The sequence below is a fragment of the Ostrea edulis genome, chromosome 1, assembly GCF_947568905.1.
Source record: "Ostrea edulis chromosome 1, xbOstEdul1.1, whole genome shotgun sequence".
In the NCBI taxonomy this organism is placed as follows: domain Eukaryota; kingdom Metazoa; phylum Mollusca; class Bivalvia; order Ostreida; family Ostreidae; genus Ostrea; species Ostrea edulis.
Window position 1 is genome coordinate 90,588,274 of NC_079164.1, and position 14,646 is coordinate 90,602,919.

Consider the following 14,646-nt stretch of genomic DNA (forward strand, 5'->3'; position numbering starts at 1 on the left):
TGGATATTAGGGAAACCAATGTATAATAGACATCCAGTAGAGGAAATTCCAGCACAGGAGTTATTGCCCTTGACAACATTTTTAAAATCATAAATAATTGATTATCTATGGAAAATATCAACTTTTTCAGTATTAATAGTTTACCAGATTTTTTATTATATCCAGTGAATAATATTCCTCAGAAAGATATATTTCTATCATGCGCAAAGTTTAATTTATTAAGATTTTTGCAAAAAATCTATGACGTCACATGAGGATCGATATCCCTTAAAATCGTGTGGGGATTTTTTTTTCTCTTCTGAGTATCAAACAATGTATACGGTTACATGTTACGAATTTATCAAATATTTAATATTCTATACTACTACAGTCGTATACTCTATGTATTATTTCTACAATTAACAATCAGCAACTGTACATGACTCTGACCTCAAACAAAATGTGGGAAGTTTAATACGCATTAATACAGTTCAACAAAATTAAATGTACATGCACCTGAAAACATTAATTCGCCATAGCAATATGGTACTGGAATACATAACATCTTATCCACTCAAACTGTTTAACGGTTATTTACCTTGTTTGGCCTTCAAGTTTTTCTTTCAGAGCTTTGCAAAGTTCACAACGGTTTTTCGTGAAATACACCATATTATGCCTTTGTCAACACCTTTCACTAAAAAAAAAACCATACAAGTTCTCGTTAGCAGCCTTGACTATTAAAACACAGGTATTGCATGCTGTATTCAGCGTGTTTACATCGAATCCCATTCACAAACTAAACAGTATCCAGGTTGGAAGCTTATTTCAAACTCGGCACATTGTAATAGCAAGAGTACCGCAAACGGTGCATAATACGCCCGTGAAATGCTTACATAGGGTGTTTTTCTTGTGCTAAAATTTGTATAACTTTGCTTCAGGTATTATCAGCCATCATGAGGCTGTGACAAACTTTCATATGAACAAAGGGTCTTAGCTTAAAAATCTAGATTTCCTCAAAATGGACCAAGTTCAACAATACCCATACAAACACTCCACAAAATAAGATGGTCCTCACTTGAAAACTGTGGGAGGAGTTGGGCGGACAAATTATGTACAGTCCATAGAATATTAATTTCCAAATATAAGTTCAACAACCTGTAATTTCTCAAAAATTGTAGAAAATCAAAATCCATCCCGCATGCACATCTTCAATACCCATACAAACACTCCACAAAACAAGAGATGTTTGTAAAACACATATGCCCTCCATGGTACACAATTGAAAAGGGTTATACACACACATCATTTAATTGATAGTAGTATCATCAATTCTAAATATTGAGTAGACAATATCTTCCTATGTCAAGAGTGAATTGACCATGTGACCTAACATTCAATAGGGGTCATCTACTCCTGATGCTGTACCAGTGTACCAAGTTTGGTGTCAATCAAGCAGATAATTCTTGAAATAGAAAACAAAATATTACTATGTCCAGTTCAACAATTGACTTTTGACCTCAAAATCAATATGGGTCATCTTCTCCTGAAGATGTACCAGTGTACTAAGTTTGATGTCTGTCAAGCAAAAGGATTATCAAGATATTGAGTGGACAGTATATTATTATGTCCAGTTTGACCTTTGACCATGTGACCTCAAAATCAATATGAGTCATCTCCTCCTGAATATACACCACTGTACTAAGTGTGATGTCTGTCAAGCAAAGGGTTCTCAAGATATTGAGCGGACAGTATATTCCAACGTCCAGGTTGACCCTTGACCTTTAAACATGTGACCTCAAAATCAATAGGGATCATCTTCTCCTGAAGATGTACCAGTGTACCAAGTTTGATGTCTGTCAAGCAAAGGGTTCTCAAGATATTGAACGGACAGTATATTCCTATGTTCAGCTTGACCTTTGACCATGTGACCTCAAAATCAATAGGGATCATCTTCTCCTGAAGACGTACCAGTGTACCAAGTTTGATGTTTGTCAAGCAAAGGGTTCTCAAGATATTGAGCAGACAGTTTATTCTAATGTCCTGTTTGACCCTTGCCCATGTGACCGCAAAATTAATAGGGGTCATCTTCTCCTGAGGTTGTACCAGTGTACTCAGTTTGATGTCTGTTAAGCAAAGGGTTCTCAATATATTGAATGGTCAGTATATTCCTATGCCAAGTTTGACCCCTTGACCTTTGACGATATGACCTCAAAATCAATAGGGGTCATCTACTCCTTAGGATGTACCAGTGTGCTAAGTTTGATGTTTTTCAAAAAAAGGATTCTTACGATATTGAGCGGACATTATATTCCTATGTCCAGAGTAGATTGACCCTTGACCTTGGACCTGAAAAACAATAGGGGTCCTCTTCTACTCATAACCAACCCACATATGAAATATCATTATCATCAAGTTAATGGTTCTCAAGATATTGAGCGGACAACATGTGGTCTACCGACCGACCAACCGACCGACAGGTGCAAACCAATATGCCCCTCTTCTTTGAAGGGGCATAATAAGAAGGCTCTCACTTGAAAACTGTGGGAGGAGTAGGGCGGACAAATTATGTACCCTCCATATAATAATAATTTCCAAATAAAGGGGCAAAACTCCTGGAAAAAAGGTCGAAATGGATCAATATTGCAGTATGATCTAGAGCGACCCACAAAGAAGCTACACAGCAAGTTTCAGCATGATATGTGAAAGGGAAATGAAATTATAGAGAGAAAACCCCGAACGGACGGACGGACGTACATACATACATCGCTGTACCATAATACGTCCCGTCTAAAGACCGGCGTATAAAAAGATATTTGACTTGAAACATTTATAAAAACTAGAAGTGTGTTTCAATTAAGAAAAATATCTTGGACTAGATGGAAAATGTAATATGAAAAAAAAAGTTTTCGTAAGGGATTCGAACACGGTCGTTTAAAAAAGGACTATCTTTACATATCAAATTCGACGACCTTATCCACTGAACCACGCAGTAGCTCATACATTTGCAAGGAAAATGAGCTGATATCAGCGAAGTTGTTTCGATTTTTAAGATTTTAGAAAAAAATTGTCCAAGTGAAATAAAATTTCAAAGCGATAGGTTTTTAGCGGAAAACTCCCAAGAACATATTCATGCTAGATTTATTTTGTTTTACGGAGGCAGTTTTTCTGAAATTCGGGGATACCGCTTCATTTCAACGCTAAAAATCATATATCTCGCTTATTGCTTGATTTAAACTCGAATAATTTGTCAATACACGGTGGCTGACTGGTTTGAGCATCGAGCTCAATACACATCTTTTAAACTTATTTTCAGAAATAAGTTCCAATTGGTTTTATCATATATTTGATTAACTGAATTTTATCGATATTTCATGCAACACCTTTAGGGAAATTAACATGAGACGTACAACACCTTCTTTAATTTTATCGATATTTCATGCAACACCTTTAGGGAAATTAACATGAGACGTACAACACCTTCTTTGGATTAATGTTATTGTTTAATTCAGACGTAGATCTGTCACTCTAGATTTTAAAACGAATCCTGTTTTAAAATACATTCCGATTTACTCCCAGTAATTCCATTTTTTTAATAAATAAAATGAAACATTACAGATACAAACTATATAAAAGATAATTTGAATTATCATCACCTGATAGAAATGTTGACGCACACTTGTGTAAACAATTTCCGCTGCCTAGGATTTTAACAACTCTATAGTCATTTTCAATGTCGTCTGGTATGAGCACGCTCGTCGGTGTCTAATTTCTCTTCATCTGGACCCCAACAAAGCACACGTTTCTTAAGCTCCTGTTTAAGTTTTATATAAAAATCACAGTCTCGTAATTAGAATCAGATGTCAATTTCCATCTCGTTTCACGTAAATAACCCATGGTTTTATTCATTCAAAACATCACGCTAATGATGTTACTTAAAACCGGAAAAGCATCGCTTCACGAAAAAGTATGTGATAAAACTAGAAGAAAGGAAAACCTTTTCCGGAAAAATAAAACAATAAATATTCGGGATTTCCCTCTCTCTCTCTCTCTCATCCAAGGGGGGGGGGGGGGTTGCAACCCCCGTAACCCCCTCTAGATCCGCCATTGGCTACGTAAACTTCATTTACAATAACATTTGCGACATTAGAACCTATATGAAGGATATTTTACTATCACTTTACTTAACAACGTTATTATTATTTTGCTTCTGTTTTCATTAAGGAAACCGATGTGCAAATTTGTGCTTCATTAGAAAAAGAACGTCAGTGCCACTGCTGGTGAAGGGCTGCAAAATTTAAGCCTATGTTCGGCGCTTACAGCCATTGAGCAGGGACGGATCTTTATCGTGCCACACCTGCTGTGACACGGGACCTCGGTTTTTGCGGTCTCATCCGAAGAACCGCCCCATATAGTGGCCTCTTAAGACAAGCAATGGGCTACTGAGGACCTATTCTAACCCGGATCCGCACAGGTTTGTCTCCATATGAGTGAAATATTCTTTGAGTGGGACGTTAAACAATATTCAATCAATCAATCATAGTTTTACCTTATTCAAATCATTGAGGGGTGCTCTCCTTTATATGTTCGTTCTTTTTTATTTCCTTTGTAATCCTAAGTGTATGATCTGTACATTGATTACATTCTTTGCATAACGTTTCACGATTGGCCTTGTTATAACGTATTGCAAGAATGCTGAAATATGCATTCCGTGAGACTAATCAGAGTCAGGATAATGTTCCTATCAAATTTATTGTATTTCATTTTGCAAACTTTATTGCCATCTGAGCTCTCTTAAGTGATCTGTTTGATTTGTTGGGCTCGCACGTTTGTTTGCTTAAGTCTTATAAGCTTAGTAGGAAACAACGAATGGCATCGGAAAACACAATCTCTTAGACTCCCAGATTCGGCCAAAACCATTCCAATGACTAGGTTCATAATCGCTTGAAAAACCCGTTGTTTACTTCTGAGACACTTGTAACACAAGAATGCTTCCCGGTCTCTGATTCTAAAGGATTGATTGTGATAGGACCTTTTAGTGGCCCACGCTATCGCTTTTTCATGGATTGGGTTCTCGATAATTCAAATCTCAATTACTTCCGGCCATGTTACACACTTGTAAACGCGCATTTCAGTTCACATAAATAATAATGTCACAAGGACACTATTATTTCACAATTCTCTTTAAATGACGATGACTCGGACATATTATGACAAATAGTATCTTGATAGCAAATACGTGTAGACCGTCATTATCTGTTATGTTATAGTTGACACGTATAACTCGTGTCAAAATCACTTTCTCCAAATTGGAGTTACAACATGTATCACCAAGTCACCCACAGTTCCGTTGAGATATCGTAAACACGCACAAGTTTTAACTTATTCTTTACATAAATCATTTACCGGTCACGAGAGCGTAGTAGTACATGTAGCACAGGTACCTCAAGTATGGATATTACTACCCCCCCCCCCAACCCCAACCCTCCCCCCGCGAGATCGAGGGCATATTGTTTTTGTCCTGTCTGTCACTCTGTAATTCTGTCTGAAACGTTAACCTTGCTAATAACTTTTGAACAGTAAGTGATAGAGCTCTGATATTTCACATGAGTATTCCTTATGACAAGTCCTTTCCGTGGGTACCAACATTGTTGACCCTGGAGTTTGACCTAATTTTTGAAAACTTTAACCTTGCTAATAACTTTTGAACAGTAAGTGATAGAGCTTTAATATTTCACATGAGTATTCCTTGTGACAAGACCTTTCCGTTGGTACTAAACCTTTTGACCTTGACCTACTTTTAAAAAATGACATTGGTAAATATTTAGAGCTTTCATATTGTACATGAGCATTTCTTGTGACAAGATCTTTCTATTGGTACCAAGATATTTGTCCTTGTGACCTTGGCCATCTTCGGAATTGGCCATTATAGAGGGAATTTGTGTTTCACAAACACATCTTGTTATGATAATTTTTTGTGGCAATAATTTCTCTGAAATGTGTGAATTCACTGTCTATCTCATCCCTCTTTCGATTTATGAAATAAAATATTCTATTATACCGGTAGAAGGTCAATCTCTAAAGCTTACAAAAAGCGTGAAACGATTGCATGCATCGAAAGAGGGACGAGATGCACCGGGAATTCACACGTTTCAGAGAAATGATTGCCACCAAAAAAAAGGGGGGGGGGGGTAATACCCATACTTCATATGCCTGTGGTAGTAGAGCGTTCGTTTTGTAACGGGGATACCGTGCGTCCGAGTCTCATTCCTGTCATCTCCGCATCAAACCCCAGACTTTGATTTAGATAGTGAATGTTCCTTCATCCACAGCCACTTGGATCATGATCAAACGGGCCAACCATATTTAAACTAAATTCCCGGTGAAGTTCCGCAGCAACGGAATAATATTGTTCAATTGGCTTGCACCATTTATGATTGAGTCATTCAGTGCTGAACACCAATTATGAATTTAAATTATGGTAGACCCGTTTGAGCTCGGAGGCTTATAGCTAGTGAAAAAGAATCCGATATGCCGAAACAAACGACCAACATTCATTCTAATTTAGTGAGGGTAACCACAGGTACCTAGTATAATTATAAGGTAACCATAAGATGGACTGCAACGGATGACAAGATACGTAAAATCTTACGTAACGAAGGAAAATTGCATGGATTGATTGTATACTGTTTAACTTTCCTCTCGATAATGTTTCACTCGTATGGAGACGTCATCATTGCCGGTGCAGGGCTGCAAAATTTAGGCCTATGCTCGGCGCTTATGGCCATTGAGCAAGGAGGGATCTTTATCGTACCACACCTGGGTCTCAGTTTTTGCGATCTTATGCAAGGACCGCCCCATTTAATCGCCTCATACAACAAGCAAGAGGTACTGAGGACTTATTCTAACCCAGATCCCCACGGGAAAATGGCGTGGGGTTAACGACGGCGACCTAATTCTCGGAAGTTTTGACTTGTTTGTTCAAAGTCTCTGTGAATTTAAATAAACGATTAACAAGGGATGAATGAATCTGTAGCTCTTTGATCTGCCCCAATATTTTTCTCAGAGAGCTGCAGTTCCGCAGCTAAGAGCACGTTTGATTGGAAAGACTCGGGTAACGTAAGATTTATGTTTGTGCATGCGCCTTGAATATGAATAAATCGACAAGTGTTGCTTTAGTGTGTTTTGAAAAATGGCGTTCGATATGACAATCGTGTCGATGACATTGTTAAATGAACAGTAAATGAAAATGACGGCGAATACAACAACAATCACGTATTCGTGTTATTTGTTTCACTGTGTTCTGTAAGGAATCTGTGCCTTCTGTGGAAAATGTCTACGATTGTTTTATTTTGCTGTTTTCCGCTACACTCAAAATTTTTTTTTATCTGGTGGCGCCCAGTATTTATTGGTGGAATAGAGAACCTAGTGACAATGTACCTGGGAAAAGACCACCGACTTTCCGAAAGTAAACTGGGAAATTTTCTCATTCACCGGCACGAGCGGGATTCCAACCCGCGCCGACCAGAGGTGAGAGGCCGTGTGATTTTGAACGCGATGCTCTACCCACTCGGCCCTTACTGTTCAAAACTTCTCAGAGGTTGATTTCAGAAGATATTTTCGCTCAAGTTGTCAGACATTTCGTGAAATCGAACCTATTATTTCAAAAGAAGACAGACCTAGTGAGAAAACCTGTTTGCTTTGAGAAATATATTTAGCCAATACTACTACTATGAGGGAAATGTCGATATTATTTGACGTGTGAACAATTGCCGTGTAGCAGTACTAGTGTGTCCTTTGCAGTGTTCGATCGCGGCTGATTTCATGACCAAACTATCAAACGTTAGGTAACAAGATATTTCAGATGATTCTGAATTAGAATTCAAAATTGCTGGAATTGTTGGTGTTATTGACGGAACACATATGTAAGACTGGATGGTACTCCTGGCAAATACAATGACTACATAAACAGAAAAGGATATCCACCTTTACAACTTCAAGTTGTTGTCGACAGAATGATATTGTTCACAGACACGTACATGTATGTAGGTTGGCCAGGTTCAACTCATGATGCTAGAGTGTTCAGAAATTCCCCCACACAAGATTCAGCTGAAAACCCCGCATCATTGTTGCTCATGGAGTCATTATTTAAATCATCAGTAACATACAAAAACATCTGGTTCATGTGGGTTTTTTTTTTATTGCTGATTATATAGTATATGTCTTTTTTTTTTATCTTGAACTTTCTTTTGGCATGATTTGCCGACCCCTCATTTGTTTTACTTTTTAAGCTTTGTTTTAAAAGAAATTGTAGGGGGGAATATAAACATCATATACTGGAATTAATGAAACCATTTTCATCTTTTTAATATTCTTCGGGGGGGGGGGGGGGTATCCTAATCCTTATCTTACAAATGTATGTATCGGGTTCAAGTCCGGCGAGCGCGCTTGCCAGTCCATACGGACACTTGTCTCCTGCTGAAGGTACTGCTCCACCACCCTGGCGCGATGAGGACGGGCGTTATCATCCATCAGGATGAACTCAGGGCCAACAGCACCAGCGTAGGGTCTGACATAAACATCGAGGAACTCATCCCGGTACCGCACCCCCGTCATTGTTCCTCTCTCCAGGACATGAAGATCTGTTCTTCCATCCCTGCTGATTCCACCCCACACCATGATGGAACCACCACCATAACAGTCATGTTCACTGATGTTGGCATCATGGAAACGTTCACGTTGTCGTGGTCACACTCGGTGCCTCCTGTCTGTAAAGTCCAAACAATATTTGGACTCATCGGTGAACAGAACTTGAACCCAATCGTTCTGTGTCCAATTGACATGATCTTCAGCCCAGTCCAATCGCTCCCGCCGGTATCGAACAGTCAGAGGGACTCGAACACATGCCCTTCTCGAGTTGAGACCTGCATTGTGAAGCCGATTCCGTATCGTCTGAGTGGACACATTCACCCTAGAGGCGTTTTGGAGGTCGTTACATAGGCTGGTTGCTGCCCAGAAGGGATGGCGTCGTGCCTGAAGAGCCACAAAATGGTCTTGGCGTTGGGTTGTCGACCTCTGACGACAACCCCCATGTCGGTGTGCTGCTGTACCAAAAGTCTGCTGTCGGTTCCAGGTCCCGTTTACAACGCTATGGCTGACGTTTAGTGCATTTGCAACGTCACGTTGTGAATAGCCAACGTCAAGCATTCCAATACATCTGCCCAGTTCTGTCGTCAGGCGACGCCTTACACGTTGAGGGGGCATTGTGTTGATAAAGGTAGTGTAAACACTCAAGTGAGTTTGAAATTTTATAAAGAATCAGACACCGATGCCTGAGTGAAAATCGTACAATGGTAGCAAAAGCATAAACTGTGATGAGAAACGCATTTCCCATGGCATGAAATGCACGTGCAAGTTTGTTGAAGACGTTTTTTATTTCACTTGGACAAAATATTGCCAGTTATGCAGTTATTAATTTTTTAAACAGAAAAATATCTATGATCCTGATCAAATTTTGAGTAGTATTTGCAGAAGTATCATACCTTTTAGCACTTTTTCTTCTTTTCACGTGAATGACGAAGAGATGTACTCCGCGGGTGTTTTTCTCGGTTGTACGGGATATATTTATTCTCGCAAGAGAGGGATAATCGCGTTTTAGCGAGAATGTCTCGCTATAGGGGAAGTGTTCCCAACCTGCTAAATGGACTAGCAACGACACGCAGCAGCTTTAATGTAACAATACAACGCACTATAATTGCACACCATGTATATACAAGTTGGATTAGTATAAAATTTAAACATGTTAACAGCTTTACGTGTCGTCCTAAACTAATTCTACATCGTTACTCGATTAAAACCGGTTCTATTGAACCGCATGACTGAACATACATATACAGGTATTAGAATTGAAAACTTGAAATATCCGTAATAATCCATTCATTATAATTACCACGTAGAAATTGATTCCTGTCTAATTCGTTCCTCAAACGAAAGAAATGGCATGTATGTTGGCCTCTTGTGAAACATTGTTGTAGAGTGTAATTGTTTATTTGGTTTGTAAGTTGATGCAACAAAGGTTCTGGAGATATGTTTATGTTTGACTCGGTGTATTTGTATGTGTCTTTAAGAATATACTCTATTCCCGTGGGTATCTGGGTTAGAATAGGTCCTCAGTATCACTTCCTTATCGTAAGAGGCGACTAAATGGGCGGTCCTTCGGATGAGACCGCAAATACCGAGGTCCCGTGTCACAGCAGCACGATAAATAAAGTGCACCGCCACGGCACATGATACGCCCGTCACATATTGTTAACAGTATAGATTGTACCCATTAAAACATTTTTTTTATATATCACCTTAATTAAATGTCACAGTGACCTTAAAGTAGGATGCGACACACCTTCTACCTAAGATGCATTAGTTGACCAATTTTGGTGATTCTAGGTCTAATAGTTTTCAAGTTATGAGCCGGACAAGTTTTTGCCTTATATGGCCATATCTTCTTAATGAAAAGTCACAGTGACCTGGTTTTAATGTGCGACACACCTTCTACCCAAGGTGTATCTACAGACAAAGTTTGATGATTCTAGGCCTTGTAGTATTTAAGTTACGGGTCGGACACGAAAAAGCTAACAGACGGACGGACAGACAGATATCTTCTTAATGAAAAGTCACAGTGACCTGGTTTTAATGTGCGACACACCTTCTACCCAAGATGTATCTACAGACAAAGTTTGATGATTCTAGGCCTTGTAGTATTTAAGTTACGGGTCGGACACCAAAAAGCTAACAGACGGACGGACATGAACGCCATACCATAATACGTCCCGTCTTAAGACGGGCGTATAAAAATCCCTCCCTACTCCAAAACCGTAAGCGACAATTGGTTGTATATTTCACTCATATGGAGACGTCATCATTGCCGGTGAAGAGCTGCAAAAGTTAGGCCTATGCTCGGCGCTTACGGTCTTTCAGCAGGGAGGGAACTTTATCGTGCCACACCTCAGTTAAACGGGGCCTCCGATTTTGCTGTCTCATCCGAAGGGCCGCCCCATTTAGTCGCCTCTAACGACAAGCAAGGGGTACATGTACTTAAGAACCTATTTTAACCCGGACCGTAAGCAACGAGCATATGTCGACATTTTGCAGCCCTTCACCGGCAATGGTCCCAAAGTAAAAAATTCTCAAGCTGGATAAGAAACAATTTACTCGTTTTGTTGTCTTGGCAAATACTATAAGTTTATCTTATTCAAAGTTCCGCCAAGTTGTAGCAGTAGCTCAGTGGTAGAGCGTTCACGTCGTAACCGGACGGTCGTCAAAGCTAAGACATAACTATGGGTAGTGATTGCTTCCTCTGCAAACTTCGACATTTAGAAGTGCGAATGACGGGTCTTTCGGATCTAATCTTATAAACGGATGCCCCGTATCGAGCATGTGTTGCCACATTGAAGAACCCTCACTGTTACGTGTACGAACTTGTGCAAGATCAAAGCATTGGTCTAAATTTTTGGTATTTCACCTACAACTTGTGAAGTCTCATTATGAGTGGGGGAAAAATCTTGAAGGGACCCAAAACAAACAAAGGAACCAACCACTGTTGGTAGTTTTGAGACAGACTTATTTTTAGACTGTAATGTACTGGTGCCATGAAAGGTGGCATGTTAATTTTCTCTTCTTCACCTGATAGTGTTGAGTACAATTCATCTAGATTTGAGTGGGTTTATTGCTAAACTCTTTTAACTTGTCAAGGCGATTATCGAGGATTTTTTTAAATTTGAAACCAGATCGAACTGCACTCAGTAAGGCTGCTTTCCAATCTCTGCACGTCAGTGCTCCTACTCAAGAGTGATATAGAGACTTTCTAGCATTAATATCACTGTCATCAATACATTGTCCTCGATATAACCTTTAAGAACCATATCAAAATAGCATTTAGAAGAGGGAAGTGCCCTTTCAATAAATACAGAATGCTATTGTCCTTGGACCGAAATCGTTCCTGTTATTATGAACAGTATTTAATAGTAGATCAGTACATATGGGCCGATATATATGCCTGTATAAAGCAACAAAACAATTCCCAGCGCATTTACTAGTACTGCAACATATAGTAGTAGTTTCAGGGTTCCAACTTCGCCTGAATACCTTAGGGGCCAAGTGGGCCCCTAAATAAAAAATTATTTGAACCCACATGAAATTTTAGTAGCCCACACATATGAAACTATCTAAATGTAAAAAAGAAACATCAGGTCACTTTGCTATTTATTCAAATAATCAATTATATTTCAATTCCATAATCCTTTCAAACACTTCTCTCTCATCATCACTCTCATCATCTTTTGCAGATTCACTTTCACCAAAATCAATACCCTGATCATCATGACATGCAATGAGGAGCTCACTGTTTTCAACACTCACTGTAGCCTCTGTATCATTTACCACCACTATTTCATCAACAGACTCCACACCCTGATTAGAGTCCTTATTTTCACATCTCTTTACTCTAGTATTTGGTCTCCTTGTTAACAAGGAACATGTACTCCAGTGAGTAATTGCTTTACTGGGGTTATATTCCTTAATATCTGCTGATAAAAACTTAATTGCTAGGGCATTGTTAAGTGATCATTGTCCAAGCCTACTTCTGATATTTATGCCCCCCTTTGAAAAAGAGGGGGCATATTGTTTTGCAACTGTCGGTCGGTCTGTAGACCACATGTTGTCCGCTCAATATCTTGAGAACCATTCACTTGATGATAATGATATTTCATATGTGGGTTGGTTATGAGTGGAAGATGACCCCTATTGTTTTTCAGGTCAAAAGGTCAAGGGTGAATCTACTCTGGACATAGGAATATAATGTCCGCTCAATATCTCGAGAACCCTTTGCTTGAAAGACATCAAACTTGGCACACTGGTACATCCTAAGGAGTAAATGACCCCTATTAATTTTGAGGTCATATGGTCAAGGGTCAAATTGGGCATAGGAATATACATGTACTGACCATTCAATGTCTAGAGAACCCTTTGTTTGACAGACATAAAACTTGGTACACCAGTACATGTTCAGAAGAAGATGACCCCTATTGATTTTGAGGTCACATGGTCAAAGGTCAAGGGCCAAACTGGACATAGGAATATACTGTCCGTTCAATATCTTGAGAACCCTTTGCTTGACAGACATAAAACTTGGTACACTAGTACGTCTTCAGAAGAAGATGACCCCTATTGATTTTGAGGTCTAAAGGTCAAGGGTCACACTGGACATATGAATATATTGTCCGTTCAATATCTTGAGAACCCTTTGCCTGACAGACATCAAACTTGTTACACTGGTACGTCTTCAGGAGAAGTTGACCCCTATTGATTTTGTGGTCACATAGTCAAAGGTCAAGGGTCAAACTGGACATTGGAATATATTGTCCGTTCAATATCTTGAGAACCCTTTGCTTGACAGACGTCAAACTTGGTACACCAGTATGTCTTCAGAAGAAGATGACCCTTATTCATTTTGAGGTCAAAGGTCAAGGGTCAAACTGGACATTGGAATATACTGTCCGTTCAATATCTTGAAAACCCTTTGCTTGACAGACGTCAAACTTGGTACACCAGTATGTCTTCAGAAGAAGATGACCCTTATTGATTTTGAGGTCACATGGTCAAAGGTCAAGGGTCAAACTAGACATGGGAATATACTGTCTGCTCAGTATCTTGAGAACCCTTTTCTTGACAGACATCAAACTTGGTACACTGATACGTCTTCAGGAGAAGATGACCCCTAATGATTTTGAGGTTACATGAGCAAAGGTCAAGGATCAAACTGGGCATAGGAATATACTGTCCGTTCAATATATTGAGAACCCTTTGCTTGACAGACATCAAACTTGGTACACTGGTACATCTTCAGGAGAAGATGATCCCTATTGATTTTGAGGTCACATGTTTAAAGGTCAAGGGTCAACCTGGACATTGGAATATACTGTCTGCTCAATATCTTCAGAACCCTTTGCTCGACAGACATCAAACTTTAAATAGTACACTGGTGTATATTCAGAAGATGACTCCTATTGATTTTGTGGTCACATGGTCAAGGGTCAAACTGGACATAGTAATATACTGTCCACTCAATATCTTGATAACCCTTTTACTTGACAGACATCAAACTTAGTACATTGGTACATCTTCAGGAGAGGATGACCCATATTGCTTTTGAGATCTAAAGTCAATAGTTGAACTGGACATAGTAATATATTGTCTCCTATATTTTAAGAATTATTTGCTTGATTGACACGTACCAAACTTGGTACACTGGTACAGCATACGGAGTAGATGACCCCTATTGAATTTTAGGTCACATGGTCAATTCACTCTTAACATAGGAAGATATTGTCTGCTCAATATTTTGAATTGATGATAATACTATCAATTAAATGAGGTGTGTGTATAACCCTTTTCAATTTTGCACCATGGGGGGCATATGTGTTTTACAAACATCTCTTGTTGTTTTAACTAATTTCAATTGACTGAAGCCTCTTTCTGCCTGTGCACTAGATGGTGCCATTGTTAAAATCAAATCCATAACTGCCAGTATTTTGGAATATTCATCACTAAACCGTCTGTGCACTTCTACCCAGTCAGGCAATGATGAATTCTTCATATCACTGAAAATAAAGGTTC

General features: G+C 39.1%; 1 long non-coding RNA gene across 1 annotated transcript in view; it reads right to left on the reverse strand.

The window, feature by feature from the left end:
- Nucleotides 1-14,475: 14,475 nt before the first annotated feature.
- Nucleotides 14,476-14,646, reverse strand: part of LOC125652773 (uncharacterized) — a 1,496-nt gene continuing 1,325 nt past the window's right edge. The window contains exon 4 of the long non-coding RNA XR_008803110.1: nucleotides 14,476-14,630. This is a non-coding gene — a long non-coding RNA (uncharacterized LOC125652773). The remainder of the gene's footprint in view (nucleotides 14,631-14,646) is intronic.